The sequence below is a fragment of the Aedes aegypti genome, chromosome 1 (genome assembly GCF_002204515.2).
Source record: "Aedes aegypti strain LVP_AGWG chromosome 1, AaegL5.0 Primary Assembly, whole genome shotgun sequence".
NCBI lineage: Eukaryota > Metazoa > Arthropoda > Insecta > Diptera > Culicidae > Aedes > Aedes aegypti.
In genome coordinates, this window is record NC_035107.1 from 271,065,401 (window position 1) to 271,086,654 (window position 21,254).

At 35.8% G+C, this 21,254-nt stretch overlaps 1 protein-coding gene across 8 annotated transcripts in view; it reads left to right on the forward strand.

Moving 5' to 3' along the window:
• The window catches only part of LOC5576390 (sodium/calcium exchanger 1), a 641,354-nt gene that overhangs the window by 239,825 nt on the left and 380,275 nt on the right, over window positions 1-21,254 (forward strand). The window lies entirely within an intron of this gene.

Sequence of the window (21,254 nt, forward strand, 5' to 3'; positions counted from 1 at the left end):
AATTATCGAAAACATTCACTTCTATCTATCATCTTCTATATAAATAAAAATGGAATGGTGTTTTTGTGTCACGGAATGGCTTAAAAACGAGTCAGCGGATTTATCTGATTAATTGCACAGTAAGGAAAAAATGTTGAAATGTTCCAACGCACAGTGGCACAAGGCCGTATAGAACCTCATAAACTCATGCTCTCAAAATCACTTGTTAATTCTTTGTAGGGGGAGATCCCCCAGTACCGGACAGCACCCAATACCGGACAAAGTCAAAAAAATTGAGAAATCATGGTCCAATCAAGATGGTGTATTAGAAGGAAGAAAGCTATTATGGAGACTAATGTTTGCGTAGAATAACACATCCTTGAAATATGCATGCCTTTTTAAAAAAGTAGAAAAGTTTGAAAATCTTGAAAAAATTGACGTATCGCCTTAATATTGAGCCTTTTTAGTAATTATTTTGAATATGAAAAAATACTTTGGATCACGCAAGCATGTTCGAAAATAATCCTAATTCGATAGTATAAATGTATTTTGTACCATAATTGAACCACATACGGACAAATTACAATTTTGGGTTAAGCACCTCCTGTCCCCCAGTTTCGGACAGCTTGATTTGTTATATGTTATCTTTGTAATTATTGCACCAGTGTCTCAAAATACATTCATTTTTCATGGATTCCGTCGATCATGGTATCAAACGTGCGATAAAATTAAGAAGAATGAACATTCAGAACAACATCGTAAAATGTGCTATTTTTCATCATATATGAAAGAGGATTTTGATGGACATCTTGTAAACTAAGAAAAACTCAAATTGTTCTTGTAAATGTTGCAAATACATTGAATTGGCAATTGTATACTATTCCTATGGTAAACACATTCAATGATGTTCAAATTTACAGAATTCGACGTATTTTTAGATCGTGTCCGGTATTGGGTGCCACGTTTCAAGATCGATCAATTTGATACTAAAATACATCATCAAAATGCAATGTCAAAATTCATATTTATATTTTCAAATTTATTTTTATACACTATAAAAATGATAATATTTATAATAAATGGGTAACACGAGCTCATAATACCAATATTTTTCGAATTATGAATTTAGTGGCTTAAGTGTCCGGTACTGGGGGATCTCCCCCTATAGACTTTTATACTATTGAATGAACATTGCTGACATTTTGAGATAGATTGTTTTGTTTTTGATTTTTGGCAGCATCATAAGTACCGTAATCCGGGGTAACATTGATCATTTTTTTGAATATTTCTCAAATATTTGGTTTGAAAATGCAAATGTTGCAAATTTTATATTTTTAAAACAAGTACTGTCACCCATAGCTTGTGACTTTCTACTGTATTTTGTTTTTTGAAATATTTAAGCATGTCAAAAAAATGTTTTAAGTGATTTTTTGATTTAGTTGATATGGGGTAACATTGATCACCAATGTAAACAATGTTCGGTAATATTGAAAATGTCGTTACTTACTTAAATCATGGCCCCCGGAGCCGAATATGAAGGCCAAACGCTTACAAGTCATTTAATTTTTAAGTTATTTCAAAATTAAAAACACCTCGAACCACGGAATACGCCTAAAGGTAGGCAATTTCCTAAGGGAATTCTATATTCTTAACAGTAATTCGTTAATGTTACCTAATTCAGCATACTTAAGAAAGTTTTGACAACGGAATCGTTTTCGGCGATGCCATTTTTAGTAAGAACCGCATTTTTCTTGCTCATATCGTTTGCAGAACTTATGTGAGACATGAATGTTCGGTAGTGTCATCCTTATCCATTGAAATAATTGTTTCGAAAAGTTGATAAATTTACGCATAAGGTTTACGCAAAAATCTTCACTTTCATTAGCTTATGAATATAAGAAAGAGAAGAACCATTCATGATTTGAAAAGGTTCCATCAATAAATGGCGATACGAACTTTTTACGAGATTGGTCATTCCGATCAATGTTACCCCGCTGATCAATGATACCCCTGATTACGGTATGCAAAAGTCTGCAAATTTGCACTACTGCAGTATGGCCCATAAAAAAAATGCGAAAATTGTTTGAACGTGAATTTTCTATCAACAAGAGTTATTTTCAATGTTTTCGTGAGTAAATGTAATTTCTGATTACCGTAGTATATTCTAACATAACTTTGCTATTTAGGACAGTTTTTGTCATAATTTTCTTACTGTCCTAAATAATGTAATGAAGCGAAGAAGTTTAAAGGTTTTGTCCGCTTCAAGTTAGAAACCGCGCCTGATTGCCGTATACTCTGGTGATACATTTTCCACCTTTGAAAATCACATTTAATTGTTGAGAATTTTAGTTTGTTTGGTATCAGATGATGGGGGAGTTCTTAGAGAACGTGTTTTTCATGGTCACAGTAAAACATTTTGCCAGGTTCACAGTTTTGAGGGCATTTGCGTGTTATGGTTTTTTTTTTCAATAATTTTAACAAGAAAAAACATGCATTTTTTTGCTAAAAATATTAAACAAATAAATACGAAGGGCCCATATAGCCGTAGCGGTAAAAGCGCAGCTGTTCAGCAAGACCAAGCTGAGGGTCGTGGGTTCGAATCCCACCGGTCGAGGATCTTTTCGGGTTGGAAATTTTCTCGACTTCCCAGGGCATAGAGTATCTTCGTACCTGCCACACGATATACGCATGCAAAAATGGTCATAGGCACAGTTAGCTCTCAGTTAATAACTGTGGAAGTGCTCATAAGAGCTGAGAAGCAAGCTCTGTCCCAGTGGGGACGTAATGCCAGAAAGAAGAAGAAGAAGAAGAACGAAGGTCTTTAACAGTTTTTTGAGGATGAAATTGGTTCCTTCGGTTGGAGATAACTTGTATCAATACAAACTCATAAGTTTTGAGCAAAACAGAGCCGGTTTACACACTTATATGAAGGTTCAACCATGGCTCTCCAAAATAAGCCGTTTCTCGAAAATATGTTTAAGTTTCTAATGATCCAGGTGATTCTACCCCATTACCCCGAATGCCATTACCCCGAATCCCATTAACCCGAATGCCATTACCCCGAAATCCAAAACCCCGAACGACCCATAACCCCGAATAATATTACCCCGAATTCCAATATCATTGAGAAATGTCATCAATGTCATCATGTCAACATACTTGTAAATTCGGGGAAATAGCATTCGGGGTGATAGGATTCGGGGTAATGGTTCATTCGGGGTAATGGAATTCTGGGAAATGGCATTTGGGGAAATGGGATTCGGGGTAATGGGGTAGAATCGATCCAGGTATGAACCAAATCTATCATTTGACAAGGCTTGTGAAGAATCTTACCATATCGTTGATTTTTTAGAAGCTTTCATCACGAAGATATGGAACTCGACGACCGCATGATTAAATTTGAAGGTATGCTTCCGGTTCCTCTCTAGTAAGGTGAAAATAACAGATAAAAATCATGTCCAAAGCAAAAACCTTAGTCTTAATAGATTTAACAGTACATATAATTAATAACATTTATGTTTCGTTCACTTTTTCCATACCAAAACTACCATAAAACATGATGTGACGATTTTCGCATTTTTTATTTTTTATTCATCAACTATGGTTCCCAAAGCAAACTTTAAACATCTGTATCTCAACGAAATCAAAACCGATTCAAGCTCAATAGGCTTCTTTTCAAAGCGTAGTCTTAAGGTATATAAAAATAAAACGCAGCCAAACTTTGTTTTTTCAAGTGCACAAGTCTGGAGAATTTTACAACGTTTGCGTTGAAAATCTATCAAATTGCTTGCTTGCTGGAGGTGATAAATTTTCAACGCGGAATGCTGTTTGGTTCTCAAGACTTGCGCTATTGAAAATTTGAGGTGTGGCTTCGTTCTATGATTACTTAAGCCTTTGATTTGGCTGCAACTACATAATATTTAGCATATTTATTTGTTATTTGCAGCAAAAAATGTTTTTTTTTCAAAATTTTGGTACATTTTCAAAACATTGTCCGTTTTATGTGAAGTGTAATGGGAAACATATATAACTCACTATGAAGTAGCACATCCTTACTTTCAGACGTACAATAGTTTTTCTTGCGTCTCTTTGTCCCTAGAGGATAAAATTCCAATGTATCTTATTCTTCATTCAAATCTGCATACAGTTTAACCCCTCTACCGGCAGCTTCAGTTTTTAACCACAAAGGAATATTCAAACAGCGAAAACTTTTTTGTTTTTCGATATTTTTGTACCATTTTTTCACAAGCCCTCAAAAAACTTTTCTAATTTAAGAATCTGTATTGAAATTGATCATTGGGTATATGATTCCGGAGATATTCAGACATTTCTTGAAGGATATAACCAATGATCAATACTATACAGATTTAAAAAGCCATGGTAAATACCAACTGGAATAAAACTGTTGTAGCCCGCCAATCTAAAAAGTTTATAACACCCAATAAATCAAATACACAAAAACTTCTCGCCCTGTCAAAAAAAGACCTGTGTGCATACACAGGACTAATTACAGGACATTGTTTAGTTAAATATCATTTACGACTAATCAAAAGAATTGAAGATGATATTTGTCGCTTTTGTAGTGAGGAAACAGAAACCTCTGAACACCTTCTGTGTAACTGCGTTGCACTTTTTGCTGTGAGATTAAAGTATCTTGATCAAGGGTTTCTACAGCCCTCTGATATATGGTCCTTAGCTCCATTCAAAGTAGTTCGGTTTATACGACATATTATTCCCCATTTTGAAAATACCGAAATCATGAGTTGAGGATAACTAATCATAGTAATCTATCACCTTGAATACGGTTATACATTAAAATGGGTGGTGTATCACAATAGATCAAATAAATGGTCGCAGTGATTATACACCCAACACAGGAAAAAAAAAAAAAAATACAGATTCAAAAAATATAAGAGTTTGAAAAAAATGGCGCTGGTTGAACATAGCTGCCGGTAAAGGGATTAATCACTCGTTCCAAACTTAACTGAAATTACTAAAAGGAAGTTAAATTTGTATCTCTAGTTCTGGTTTACGTACAAATACCTGCATTTCAACCTAATTTTTTGTAATAATAGCCCTTTCATTCGATTGGTAGAATAAAAAACATTATTCGTTTAAATTTCACTAGAAAATCAAATTTTTAATTTCCAACGAGTTGATATCGGGTATCTAAAGTAGTTAATAAATAACCATTATCAAGCAATTTGGGACGTATTTGAGGTTTTGAAAGTCGAGAAAACGATAGCGAAAATAACTGTCATTTCGTATTGGACATTTCAAGGCGTTTTTGTACAGGATACTTGATGACAAAACAAGGTTATTAAGGTTATTAGGTTAAATACGTTATTCTCTCATTCTATGGGCAAGCGCCATAACTTTTCAAACGTTTACTTTATCAAGGACACCTTACTCTGATAGTCGTTTGTTCATAAAAACAAACAGAAGTGTGGATCTCCGTTAAAAAAATGTAAACTTCAATATCACGCATAGTGTGCCCAAAGACGGTTCATGTAGCTTTAAAAAAATCCTCTGCCGAAGTGAATCAAGAATAGTACTAGACACCTTACCATTAATTGTTTTAATGCCTTCTTGAATTATTCTTGAATGATTGTCTTAATTTTTGTAGAGAACAAATAGACGTAACGTTTACGCGCACTTTTTTAAGCGCTCCAAGTATTATTTTTTACTAGTGATTTAAACATAATAAAGAATATCACGCCACAAAAATATTCCCTCATATTTCCGCTAGAAAATTATTGCAATCACGTTTTGCTTATGAATTGTGACAACTTAGGTCTAAAACAAACAAAATCACTAAATCAAAATCGCGTATCCTTTGTGGTTATAATGTATTGTTTGATAAAAATACATCAAAATTAATCAGTTGGTAACGAACAAAAAACTTCTTTTTCCCAATTTCGAGAATTTTAGAATTGATTTATGCGTTTCATACGATTCTAGATCTTGAACGAAGTCGTGATAATCAATAAGTGCTTCCCGCAACAATTAAATTTTGAAAGGGCTCCGCTAGCCAAAACGACTGAAAACCCCTGATTTATAGTCGACTATGGCAATTCAACATGCCAACAAAACAATTCTAAATATCTGATCGGAGATGTTGCTGCAACGATAGGTGAAAATTATCCACCTGCTCGATCCGATGACATCAGTTTGTGATAGTTGATTGACGGTGCGGTTCTGCCCCATCTGTTCGAGTATATAGCTGTCCAGAGACAATATAATGCCGCTAATATGATGGTGGTAGACGCAAGGTGGTGATGAAACGCTACCGGACAGGTTATGATAATTGTTTGCCCGGTTGAAGAGGGAATTGATTACGGATTGAGTGGATAATTACAAATTATGGAAATTCGATTGGAGATATTATTGACGTGAATTTACTTTGCTTGATAATGTCTACTATTTGTTGTTTCTCTTGGAATTACGTCTCAATTGGAACAGAGCTTGCTTCTCATCTGTAGCCAAGGGAGGCTCTTAGACAGTGCTCAGATCATTTTAACACATTTTTTAGTGGGGCATGATCAGTTACATAGTTTTGTTTTTCGAACTCAACTAACACTGATACAATATTTTCATTGTACCTCCATCGACCTCCTAACTTATGAGGATCTTGAGATACTGAAAATTGAAAAATATTTGTTACTAGCGCCGCTTAGCAGATAAATTGCAATTAAATTTCATACTGCCAGATAGCTCTTGATCTGCTGAACAACACCCTTCTAGCTTATTAAGATCTCGAGAAATTGGAAATTGAAACAAATTTGGTACTAGAGTCACCCAGCGGATGAATTTCCAAGCGGTTTTTCACTGCCAGATTGCCCTTGATCTGCTGAACAACTTTCCTAAAGACACCATCCTTCAAGCTCATTGTGGTCTTGAGATTTGGCCAATTTTGGTACCCCAAGACAATCCAGAATAACTCCGGAACCACTTGGACTATACCCTCAAATATTCCGAAGCATAAACTAGAAGAGTTATCCGGCAATTTGTGAAAATTTCAACAACATTTATTATGAAACAAAAGAGTTATGCAAATTTATGAATTTTTGTTTAACAGTTTTATCAAATTTGCTTCCAGAAATCGTTTAAGAAGTTTCGCATAAATTACTAAGCTTTCAGTTAATAACAGTGAAAGTGTTCATCAGAACACTAAGCTGAGAAGTAGGCTCTGTCCCAGTGAGGACGTTATTGGCAAGAAGAAGAAGAACCCCATTTTTTCACACCATTCAGCGGTAGACAGTTGAGTCTCATTCAAGTACAGAACTAAAAAAAATTCACATTCCATTATCTCGAGAAATTTTCTTGAATCTGCGAAGAGAAACAAGTGCGGTGCTTCAACCTGAGGGGAAGCCATATCGTTAAATATGTATTGCGGCGCTTATATTAAATCCACATCCAGCGGCGGCGGTAACGCGCAGAAGATATGCGCGCAATTCAAACGCAACGTCAAAATTCAAATAGGCTTGGATTTTTTCGTCCTTCAAGGACACAAATGTTTCAAATTTGCTAAATCTGAAACATTTGGTGATTTTCATTATCACTATGACAGTATATCGACATATTCAGATAACAATTTAATTGACATTAAAAAGGAGATTGAGATTGAAATTTTGAAAACTTGAACTTAATATGTTTCCGTTAGGTAACTTGTTCACATTTTCCCCAATTTTCCATCCTCCACATCTCACTGTTTTCTGATGCCAGAGACATTCCCTTATCCTAAATGGGTGTAAAAAGCCTACCCTGACCCGTCAAGCACGATCGAAAAAAATAAAATCACAACCGGCATCGAAGCTCACTCAAGCTATAAATTTTTATTACTCGGACGCGGCCCATTCTCGACTCTCACAACCAAGCCACGTCAAACCAAATGGCGAAGCAGCGGAGAAACAATACGCAATCAAAGAGGATTTCGGTTCCGGAGAATGTGAAAATTGAACCAAAGTCAATTTGGCGAAGCTTTATTCGCTCCGATATTTTCGTGCCCAATCGGAACTCGGTAATGGGATTTTGGCGTGAGAGCTGCTGGGTATTTCCGAGGAATTTTTGCGAAGAAGTGGTGAACGAACGTGACAAGGAGCGTTATGAAGTGGTTTCGTTCGAGTGAATCGAGAAGTTTCGCTGTTTCGATATTTCTGTGGAATCGGAAGAAATCTTCGCACCTCTTCGCTGAGCAACACTTTCTCACCGATGATGGCTGTAATCTGGCTATCTTTAGTCGAAGGCGTTGCCACTTGGTCTAGAAAGTCATAAATCAGTCTAGGAAAAACATCTCATCACACAGGTTTTGGGCGAGAAATTTTTCCTTGCGCGAAATATCACATGCTCTCAACTGGGAGGAGAAACGTTTTCTACCTTTTTTGCGTTATTGAGACATGATAGGAGGAAGAAACAGCTGTATCGAGCTGTTTCTTTCCTTTCACATGGTATGCTCAACAATGTTTCGCGAGTACTTTTTCAACCGGTCTTAATTTCTATCAACAGTTTAAAAAGTCGCTCAACTAGCTAAAATTGATGAAAAGTTTGTAGGTTCATATATTATCAGTGTTGCCATCACTTTAAGATTTGCTTCAGAGGTGCCTCAAGCAGCTCAGTAAGCATACTTGACTATAACATTTTGTCTTGCCATTTTCCAATACAATTTACACTTACAAATGACAATGTTTTAAAATTCCAAATCTCAATTTCGTAATATATCTGATATTTCTCCCAAACTATTCAAGCTAACAATTTAATTGGTTTAATGTTTCTTCGAATTTTTGCTCGATAAGACATTGCAATTCGAAGAGGTTGAATTAATCTCGGATGCTTGTGCGTTTCGCACCTCTATGTTAATTCTTTTTCAGAGCGTTTGTCACGATGAATGGTCAATGTCAGAATCGGCTAAATCTGGCATTACCAGGACCAGACCGGCTCGGAGCAGCTAGTGTTGATTGATGATTGACATCTGTGTGCGTTGGTGTTGGTGAGTGGATCGTCGAGGAGTCTGCTCTCTCGCATTCCTGACCACAGATTAGAATGCAGACGCAAATTTTCGGACAGAGTTTGTCGCAAATGCTGCGAATACGGAATGTGGTTCGGAATGTTTTTATTTTAGAAAGTGGAACGTGAATGAGGGCGATTGCTCCTAATGACTGTATAATTTGTAATGAAGTTCTTGAAAGATTCCGTCCGAAACTTAGGATGCATTCGATTCGTAATAAATCTAGTTAAATAGCTTGAAGGTTGTGACATGTTTCATGAAGATTTTGAAAGGTTTTGTACTGAATTTTTGACAATTTTTCAAACAAGAGAATATTTAGAAAATCGAAAAAAAGATTCTCTAAGTTTTCTTCTCTGAAGGAACCAACTCAAAGAAATTATTCAAAACTAGTGGTCTCGGCAAACTTCGTCTTGCCATCAAGTAGGCTGTTGAAAAACACTATGGATTGTTCCATATAAAATGACAAACTTTCCCGTCGAAAGTCCTGGGAATTCTACACACAAAAACACGTCGGAACCCTAGAAGAACAAAACTGAGAAAGAATAATTCAAATCCGTTGACTCGTTCGTGAGCCACTTCGTGACATACAAACATCATTCCATTTTTATTTATATAGATAGAGACAAGACACTATTGATAAAATTTTAGAATTTTATATAAGTACACTAAGAATCTACTGTTTTCAAGCTGTCCAACAGTATTTTTAGGTGATTTTTGCGTTCAATAAAAAAAACGTAATTCTCAGAAGGTTGGCTTGTTTTTCTGACTCTCATACAAGTGTATCCCTTTGCTTCATACTCCCTCAATTATAACATATGTGAACTAATTTTCTTGATTTTCTTTTCACGGTTATTTTCAAAACAAGGTTTTTGAAAGGAAAGCTCAAAAATTTCAAACTGGAGTTTTTGAAAAAAATGATTGGCTGGACCATCACAGTACACTTTTATACAGACACTTACAGTGGCAAACCATTCAAAGTTTGTTGAATAAAGTGAACCTTCAGCAAGTCTACACGTATAGTGACGAACAATTCAAAATATTTTTTATTTACAGAATTACAGGTAAAAAGCAGTCGTTTGAAAAAAAAACTTGTAAAACATAAACAATTTATGAATAAACATTTCTGCCAACTCTCACAGTGACGAACCATGGATTGTTTGCTGAAAAATCATATTTACGTCCCACCGTTGTAACGAATTACGAATACATATTTTACAAAATTGAAATAAAAGCATGAATCGAGCTCACCAATTGATCCTTCATCTTTGACTGAGCCGCCACAATCCACTTTCAGTTTCACTTAACGCATACAACTGAGAAAGAAGTCACTCTAGAGACGCGAAAAAAGTAACACTTTTGCTCTTCATGCAAAAAACCACTCTGACGACTCAAAACAAAACCACGAGTGTTTGGGCTTCCATGAAAAAAAAAATCCAGCGACGCGATGAAAAAACTCACGCTTGCTCGGGATTCAGAAACCGCACTCTTTTAACCCGTATCCACCCAGCAAATGGAAAAAAAGTCCAAACTGCTGCCGTTTGTCAACTCTTGACGGATTGTCTTCGTTTTAGTTCAAACGGAATTGTCTGGATGACTTGATGTTTTCAATCAACTTCCGGCATAAATTGCCAATATAGCAGAAATTTAAATTTTTTCCCAAAACCATTCTAACAGATTTGATTGTTTGCGTCTTGGAAGTTGTTGAATCCTCTGGGAAAAACGGCAACAATACATACAGTAAGTTGGGGCTAAAGTTCGAGTTGAGCAAATTTTCATTACGAAAAGATCCTGGACCGACCGGGAATCGAACCCAGACACCTTCAGCATGGCTTTGCTTTGTAGGCGCGGACTCTAACCACTCGGCTAAGGAAGGCCCCGGAAAAAAATAATTTATACTATTATTCTTCAATCAACTCGGAGAAAAACGAGCGATTTAAAACTTGTTTCTTTGTCATGCACAAAATGATGTTTACAATGAATGCACTCATATACGTCAAAATCTAAGAACATGACTTATAAAATCGTTCATTCCATAGGGTAAATACTTTTGCACACCTAGGATTTGTAACTAGCTGATCTTAACGACCACCCTTTAGTTTTAAGCATATAGGTACTAGCAATCAGTGGCATAAATTTGGAATTCTAATAATGTGTGCCGATGGCGAATCTATGACAAAAGGTCGAAAGACAAAAGGTCGAAAGGACAAAAGGTCGAAAGACAAAAGGTCGAAAGGACAAAAGGTCGAAGAACAAAAAAGAAGGGACAAAAGGTCGAAAATCTTTTTTTAAAGAAGGAAAAATTTCCCACCATGCAAATCGTTTTCGACCTTTTGTCCTTTCGACCTTTTGTCTTTCGACCTTTTGTCCTTTCGACCTTTTGTCTTTCGACCTTTTGTCCATAAACCTGTGAAAATATCTACAACTTATTGTGTCAAATAAAATATATTATATTCTGACGTAGGACTATCTCATCTGAAAATGCAAAGAGGTTTTGGTACAAAATTATGAGATGTTAATGTTTTAGGGCCAAAAGGGGCAAACTGAATCCTCCCTACCATAATAAACTCTTAACATTGCTAAATTAAAATTTTAACGCAAAATGTGGAGAAACAGGCTCGTTCATTTATTCACACTGAATGAAGTATGCTTCGTTATGTTGCCCTAATTATTCTTTACCGAGAAAACTAAATTTAGTTTACCACAATCAACTGTTCTTCACTCCAGAGAAATTGCATTTTCATAGCAAAATGGGACAGAACATGCTATTTCAAAAATCAGGACCGGTTGACATGTGGTCTCTATTGTATTCCCAAAAAAATTCAGGGAAAATGTGCTAAACATACTCTTTCAGTAACCAAAAGGAGAATAAATGTGTTCGTATAATTTAAACATCCGAAATCAGTTGTTAATACTGTCAAACATTAAAAATCAAATTTATAGGACAAAATGGGGCAAACGGGCTTTTCCAGTCATCGACACTAAATGAAGTGAGTGCCATCATATTACCTAGATTATCTTACAAGATCTTAAAGATTGTCTACCGCAATCAGTTACAACCGTCCTTTGTTCTCGCTACATTTCCATTATCACCTTTCAACAAGTGTTGAAGATGCTTCTTCCACCTGGCAGCAACCACTATTTCATCGGTCAGCAAATTCTCCTCTCGATCATTGTACATGGCGGGCACTATCTCGGACGGGCGGGCATTATTGTAACGCACGCCGTTGACCGTTGCATAAAATCTCCGCATATCGTTCCGATTCATGCAATCTTGAGCTTCAGCTACCACACTTTTTTCGTCCTGCCTTTTCTTTAGGCGGTGGATTTGCTTTTCTTTAGCACTTGCTGCACTGTACCGCTCTCTGTTCTGTCGGCTACCGGTGATAAGCGTACGGCTTCTGGTGACATTATTTACATCTGTCACTCTCTGGCACTCTTTGTCGAATCAGCCCCAAGCAGCACAGTTTGTTTCAACTCAAGAATAAAATTATCTCTTGAAACTAATCAGCGTTGTCAATTGTTGAAAATAAGACTTACAACTGCACTGAATAGCAACTTAAAAAGCGCAAGGGGCGGAGTCTGTTTGCAACATATTTAAGTTATATATCGAAATTGTTTATTTGTTGCAAAATACTTAGAAAAAAAAAATGAAAACAAAAATATGAACGAGAATCGAACTTACGACCTCAAGATCCCCAACCCTTTCCTCTACTCACTACTCAACCAGCTCTTCGAACAATTGCTACGCCAATGCACTATAAAAGCGACCACATGGCCCATTAATCAAAGCTTGTTGCTCATAACTCTACTGCACCCTTCGGAATACAGGTTCATTACTGGCAAAATTAGACCACGCCTGAAATAATCTAAACTTTTCGCAAAAACTTCCAAGCACCACATGAGAAACACCATTTAAACAAACAAGCTGTTGCTAGACCATGTTTTCGTTGTTAGATGATACGTAAGATACAACTCAACCATATTGGAACTGGATTGAAACACACAAACTTCTAGCTGTCATACACGATGTTTAGTGCAACTATCTCGCAACTGGGGTGTTTCTTCATGAGTTGTGGGTATGGAAACGAAAAATGAATGCAAGTTGCGGATGCTTTAAATGAAAGTAATTTGAAACATAACATTGAAACCGGAATTTGGGAGAAGTTTCAAGAGTTTGTTTGAAAAGTTGCTGAAAACATTTTGATAAACTTGACTTCATTGCTATTTGCAAACGACATTTTAAGCAAATCTTGTAGTTTCAAAATGTTGAACGTCAAACAAAGAGTGAAGTGCATGTTTGTTGGAGCGGCAATGAAACTTTATGAGCCTTGATATTGATATGCAACCGAACTAGAATCAGTTTTGTTACATGTGCTTTTATTGATACGCGATTGAAACCATTTTTGAAAAGCATCTCTTTGGAAGATGTTTCGCGTGCTACTTGGGAGTCTACTGGTTCGATAAGGTCCTAAAAACACATATACAGTGAAACCTCCATGAGCCGTGTCCAATACTCGATATCGACTCGAGGAACCATACATAAAACACAATTTCATGGTTACTATAATGGTCCTCTCGAACAGCTTCCCATATGGTTTCTGTTCCATTACTCGATACTTTCTTGAGTCGATTGTCCCTCCAGATATCGACTCATGGAGGTTTGACTGTATACCCAATTTTTAAATGAGATCGATGATTTGTTTCCGTATTTTTCGATTTTTTTGCGCCTCTTGATTTAAATTAAGGGTATATTTTGTTATCCGTGTCGTTTCCGATATGACTTTTCCCATACTAATTCCATACAGAGCTTGTGCAGTCTAAGTTTTCATTTAAATGAGCTCAAATTTTTGGAGGACACTCAGAATTTGATCTAGAATTGAATGTATGGTGTGGAGCAAAAAGGATTTTTTGAATCAATCTATTATATACGACATAGCTTTTATTTGAGCGGGAATATTTGCCTGAGTAATTGCAGAAACACGTACTATTGTAATAAGTTATAAAAATAAGATATTATTAACAAATTTGAGATTCTATTACGACAAGAAAATTAAGAATATATTCTGAAATATTTCATCCAAAACTATTACAAATTGAAACAAATCTTCTTGAAAAACTTCGTCAAAAGTTTTCAAAAGACGGTTTTGGTATGGACATATTTAAAATTTCAAACTGGAATTATTGTGAATTTTCTACAATTTCGACCAAATTACTTGAATATATGCTTGAAGGACATTTTTTGAAGCGTTTTGAATAAAATCCCTGAGAATTTTAAGGATATGACAGAATTATAAAAAATGTTGTCATCTTGTAAGCTTTGGAATTCTCCAAGAATAACGATAAAAGTAGCTCCCAGAGAACCATGATGTACGTATAACGAAATCGCCTTTTGCTTTGCATATATGCGCAAAGTACCACGGTATTATCAAACATGAATGAATCTAAAATTTTCCTTCATAGGATTTTAGTTTATGGTCTAACCTTCCAGAAAATTCTTGCCTCAAAATATTATATCGGTGAAAAATTGAAATGTTTGTGTTTTAATATTTTATATGGAAGTTCTAGGTGGACGGCTCATTTGGCAGAGTATGAGAATACATTTCATGACTCTAAGCCTTTAAATTTCTTTGAAACCCTAAAGCAATGCAAAAATTTGATTGATTTGATAAGATATAAATTTAAATTTGTCATAACGTTTCACTGAGGGCTCATGCCACATATGACATTACAGAGCTGAAATTTTCAATGTCAACATTGTAACTTAGCTAGCTGTGATGGTTTTGGGAAGTTGTGATGGTTTTGAGGAAAAAAAAACAATACCGCAAAGCTGCTTCGGCCGGTGTAATCCCTCTTGGGGAAGCTAGCAGTTCAAGAACTTCTTGGTGTTTACAAATAAGAGTTAAAAGGCTTTTTTACAAATGCGCTGAAAGATGAACTGATGAAGGATTTAACGTCCTGCCATGTCATTGGCCACCTTATGCACTAATAGGATTTAGGGCATTCTTTGATTTTGGGTTCAGATTTGGAAAATCTGATTTCATCTGGAAATCAGGAAATCCAAGAATGGCTCAAATAAAGTATGTTAATAATAAACGGAAAGGTGTCGAATACACATTAATTATTTAATTTATAATCTTCACCAATGTAGTATTTGTTGTATTCTCCGGAATGTCGTTGAAGATTTAAATCAAAACGGTGTCAAAACAAAGACAAATAGACTAAATAGGACAGCATCTGTTCTTTCTCAGTATTTGTGATTATTACTTAATCCTCCTTCAAGGATGGAACATTTTGGTTGGTGGTCTGATAGCTACCGTTTCTGCTTCATAAGCAGAAGGTCATGGGTTCAATCCTCGTACTTTGTAGTTGTATATCTCTCATTTGCTTCTATCTTCCATTCTAAATCTATCACACTCAAACTATTCGTTCGTAGCAAACGCTAGAACCAGAGACGGACAAGAAATCGTTTCCCTAACCAGCCCTGTCGTCCTGCATAGTTGCGCTTAGTCGACGACTAAGAAGCTTTTCTCAGATTTTTTTTAGAAATTTTCACCCGAAGTTATGAAAAATATAAGTAATGTGATAGAACTTTGCAAGATCAACAACAATCTGGGGCGTTAGATTGAAATTTCCAACTTGTACTACCGCTCTGGAGTAATTCTACCTTTTTTCATATAGAACCGCCCTGTAGAAAATCAATCGACAATTAACGAGCTGTACTTACGCCCAGTAGTAATTTAACCTTATCGTATTTAGATGAGGTGTATCTTGACATCAGGCTTAACCAACGCCCTGGAGTGATTTGAACTACAATTTACCGCCCTGTGGGACATCAGAAGAGATTGGCAAGATGTATAAACGCCCTAGACGAATTTGACCTTGTCTTACGTAGATTAGGTGCACCTTAATACTCTGAATCGACTTAAAATTCCAAGTTGTATCGATGCCCTGGAGTAATTTAAACTTGTCTCATACAGTTCAGCTGTATGATAACGTGCTGTAGGATATCTGTTTAAAATTTTTAGTTGTATCAACGCCCTGTAGTATTTTTACGTTTTCCTATGTACATATATCCGTTGTATCTTGACGCCCCGTAGAGCATCAATTTAAAATTCAAGCATTTTAACGTTCTGACGTAATTTGACCTCAACTGATGTAGAGCATCTGTCTTTACGCCCTGTAGAGTGTGTCTTTACGCCCTGTAGGACATCATTTAAGAATTCCAATCCGTATCAACGCCTTGAAAAGATTTGACCTTGTCCCATGTAAATCAGGTGCAACTTAACACCCCGTGGAACATCATAAGAGATTGGCAAGATTTATAAACGTCTTAGACCAATTTGACAGTATCTTGCGTAGATCAGGTGTCCTTTAAAGCCCCGTATCGATTAAAAATTTCAAGCCGTATCGACGCTCTGGAGCAACTTGACCTTGTCTCATATAGATCAGCTGCACCTTTACGCCCTGTAAGTAATTGAAAGTTTCAGGCTGTATCAACGCCCTGGAATAATTTTATTTTTCCTTTCGTTCTGTAGGACATCAATTGGAAATTATAAGCTTTATCAACGCCCTGGAGTTATTTGACTTTATGTCATGGAGATCAGGTGCATCTTAACGCCCTGTAGGACATCAGCTGTAAATTCCAAGCTGATTGAACACCCTGAAGGAATTTGACCTTACTTTATGTAGATCAGGTTTATCACAACACCCTGTAGGACATACATTAAAATTTCTAAGCTTCAACAATGCTCTGAAGTAATTTGGCCTTATTTCACGTAGTTCAGAGGTATCTTAACGATTTGTATGCCATCAATCGATCACTCTTTATCATCTTCCTGGAGCAATTTTTTCCACATTGATCTTTGCGAGATCTGGTGCGTATTTTCGCTCTGTTGAGAATTAATCGAAATTTCCTAGCAGTATTAACGTCATGCAGTGATTTGACTTTATCCCATGTAAATCAAGTTATTTTAACGCAATGTATGACATCAATAGTAATTATCAAGATGTATCAATATCCTGGAGTAATTTGGCATCGTCTCACGTAGATCAGCTGCTTCTTAACGCCCTGTTCAACATCAATGGAATATTCACAGCTGTATCTACGTCCTGGAGTAATTTGACCTTATACTATGTAGATCACGTGCATCTTGACGTCCTGTATGATATCAATCGAAATTGGAGTAATTTGACCTTGTCTACGCAGAGCAGGTGTATTAAAGTGCCATGTAGGGTATCAATTGGTAATTCGAAGCTTTAACAACGCCTTGGATTAGTTTGACCTTATCCTACGTCGATCAGGTGCAACTCAACGTCCAATAAGATTAGAATCGAAAATTCAAAGTTGTATCAATGGAGTACTTTGAAGTCATTCTACATTGATCAGGTGCAACTTAAAGCCCTGTATGACATCAATCGTAAATGTCAAGGTGTATTAACGCCCTGAAGAAATGTATCTTCTCTCGTGTAGATCATTTTAACGTCTCGTAGTAATATCAACGTCCTGTAGTAATTTGACCTTACCATATATATCTGGTACATCTTAACGCCATGTAAGACATTAATTGAAAATTCCAAGCCTAACCAACACCCCGCAATAATTTAACCTTAGGCTATATAGATGATCTTAACGCCTGTAAAAAATCATTAAACAGTGATTTAATAATGGAGCAATTTAACCATGTTTCACGTAGATCAAGTGCATCTTAACGCCTATAGAAAACCAATTTGTTTTTGCCTTATGACATTAACTAATGTAAATCAAGTGATGAGTGATGTTTGGTCCTTTAATTTTGTCATCTGATCTGCGGGAATAAGCGGTGCAATCAAGATCTGTGATTAGCGTATTGTGTATTCCAATCAATAGACTCATTATAATGGTGAGTTCGTTCCGGTTGAAGCGTGTCGGATGAAACTAAAAATTATGTTTTGAGCATAACAGGCTGAAAGTCATAACCTAAAATATACATAGTTAAATTTATATCATTTTCGACCACTTTTCTAGCTAATTTTTTCCTGGATCGGCACTTTTCGGCAGCCATACTTAGTGCACTTTGTTTTTTTTAAGACATTGAAACGTTAATGCTTCCGTTTGATGATTTGTCCTTTGAAAGAAGCACCACACTAGACAACGGACTAGCATGCAACGCCCAGTGACACAGTCGAATAACATTCCTGACGAAAAGTTTTCCGGACTAAATAAAACCGCACTTCTTGATTCTCAGCGGATAAATGCTTGGTAACACTAACCGCACGGTCACGAATTCCATTGCTTCATTATATCAGCTAAAGTTTCATGGCAGTAGAATAATTGGGTTTTACAGGGCACACCAATTTCAGCCCTCCATTTGACAAGCTTGGTATTTTGACCCTAAATAATTTGTTGATATTTTGTATGCTCGCACCGTGAGCATAATATTAATAATAAACGTGGTATATTCTTCTACTTCTTATATCCTAAAACTAAATAAATAGTGTTTTTGTATTACAACTACTTTTGAGAATTTTCTAGGTAGGTTTCTCATGTATAAAATAAATTATGTAGTCATGAAAACTTAAATGGTAAGATATCGTAATAACATTTGAATTTAAAAGATTTTTTTAAATGTGAATTAACGCAATGTTTTGAGTATCCTATTTTGTTCGTCATTTAGTGAAACTTCAAGTGTTGGGAGATGTTTTCATACAAATCGATTCCTGAATTTCAGAGAAAGTCTTAACTACAGATTGATGTTTTTATCAGTTCATGTTATGTTTAACAAAGTGAAGAAGCGACAGTAATATCAGTTAACACCGGTCACGTAGCAGCCTTTTAAAATGTTTAAAAGTTTAAAGCCATCGATTCGATTAATTTTCGATTGAACCAAATTTGAATTTAGTTCAAAGAATAGCGTATCACAATTATTCCTTTGAAATAAAAAGATAACAACTTGGCTCTTTGCTTATCCTTGTAGAAAAATGACGCCAGAAGAATTTTATATTTTGTCTGTGTGATGAATCTTAACAATTTTAAATAAATTAAATCTAAATAAATTTTACTCTCGAGACGGTGCATGTCCTGCCCTTAGTTCAGTTCACAAAGCGTTGCAGTTCCATGTTATTGGTTGAACCTCTTACCTGGGGAATTAATCGATCATTTATACTGAATTTAATTGATTAATAAACTGATTTTCAGCATTTTCTATATAAAATTGACACATGCAAAGAAGTCGAAAAAGTTGTGGAAAATTTACAGATGAAATTCATATTGGTTTTCCGTTGTTTGCAATGTACATTAAAGTACTTGTGATATTTGTGATTTTTATATATTAACTTATTTTTGACATTTCTTAGGATGGAACATTTTGGTAAACCACGGGTTTTCAGGCATCTTCTGTCTTCACCTCAAAGAACATCTATTGAAATTACTGAGTAACTTTGACAGAAATTATTCAAGGGGTTTGGATACAATTCTTAACAAAAGTACTCGAAAAATTTCAATTGAAATATTAAAGATCAATTCAACTGATGTGATTGAAAACTTTCACATGAAATCTGTTGTTTATCTTTGTCATTTTCTGTTTTCAGTAGATTGTGAAGATCTTTTATAAAAACATTTACCTAACTACAATATTTTGAAATTTTTCAACTTAAACATTTACACGATTTGGACAAAAATCTTCGAAGTATTTCGAATCAAATTCTCTGATGCTTGCTTTGAGAATCAGTAGAAATGTTCATAAATAATGTCACTTAAAATCCATGGAATATTTCTGATGATGTTGTTGAAGAATTCCAAAAATCTCCAACAATTTCAATTTGGAAACAATACGACGAAAATACCAGTTGAACCTGTTTAGGCTTTTCAGAACATTTCGATCCAAACCACTGCTTGCTTTCTCTACCTCTTTGTCGACTTTTAAGATTGTAGTTCACATTGTTTGAGGCTTATGACTAAAAATCTTAGGAAGTTCTGACTGAAACTTTTGAAGTTAATTCAGGGTCCTATTTATAAATCGAGTAGATTCATGTGACTCGTCTGTAATCACTGTCGATCAAAGTAAGCATGCATGTTTCAGATGTCACTCGTCGACTATGTGGTTCAGTCACATGGAGTGACAACTGTCGAAAAACTCGAATGACAGAGCCGTGTCGAACGAATTTTCCGGTCGACAGTGACTCCAGTCGAGTCATTTTGATCGACTCGATTCACAAAATAGAGCCCTTAACAATTGTATTGAAATATCCTCTTAGTACCGTTTTGACTCATATTCCGAACACTTAAGACCAACAGTGACTTCAAATGCATCTGATAGGCATAAAGTAGCTGATATTTGTGAAAATTTTAATTTCTCTGCAAAGCCTAACTGTTAGCTGTTGGGTGTGCCGATAAAAAATGTTAATTTAAACTTGGTTAGTATCGTTTTTACGTAAAAGTATGAAACAACATTTTGATTCAAATTCCGAACACTGTGTTCATTCTGTCTCATATTCCGAACACCGTGATTCAAATTCCGAACAGCACGAATAAAGCGTATTCAAATGAATAATTTTGCAAATTAATGTATGTAAGCTAGTTTTACTGGTCTCGAACTAGAGAATCATCACTACTCTTGAGGTATAAAATAGATTGGAAGATGATAAATTTTAATTGTAATTAACTGCCATATTATGGTAATTTGATGACATATTTCAGCGAAACGTTTCAATCGTATCGCCATACAAAAACGGAGTGTTCGGAATTTGAGTCTGTTCGGAATTTGAGACAAAACAGTACTTAAGGTGGGGAGATGCGACGATTTCGTCAGTGGATGTGAGTAACTGCCACTGAAGAAGACTGCAAGCGATAGTCGAAATATGTGTACTAGTGTGGGACAAACATTAGATTCTCGCTCCAGTCCACTTTTTGGATTGCATTTAGGTCCCATAACAACCGTGCAAAATTTCAGCTCGATCGGAGAAACTATATTTTAGCGCCAGCCGTTCAAAGTTTGTATGGGATTTACTATGGGAAAACTTACTTTTGCAAAGAAAAATCGCCAGAGGTCGCCCATTGACCTCTATAAAAATTCTGAACACAGACCTCGATGGGTATTTTTACCATGAAGAATATTGCCGAAGACCGCGAAACAATCCGACCCTTGTGAAAAAAGTTATTCAAAGAAAACCGATTGGCAAGGCGACGTTGATTTACACGTAAAGGAATAACAATAATAACAAAATCGGGCAAAATTTCCGAGTAGTCTATGCTTAATAACTTTTTTTACAAGCATCGGATTGCTTTGTGGTTTTT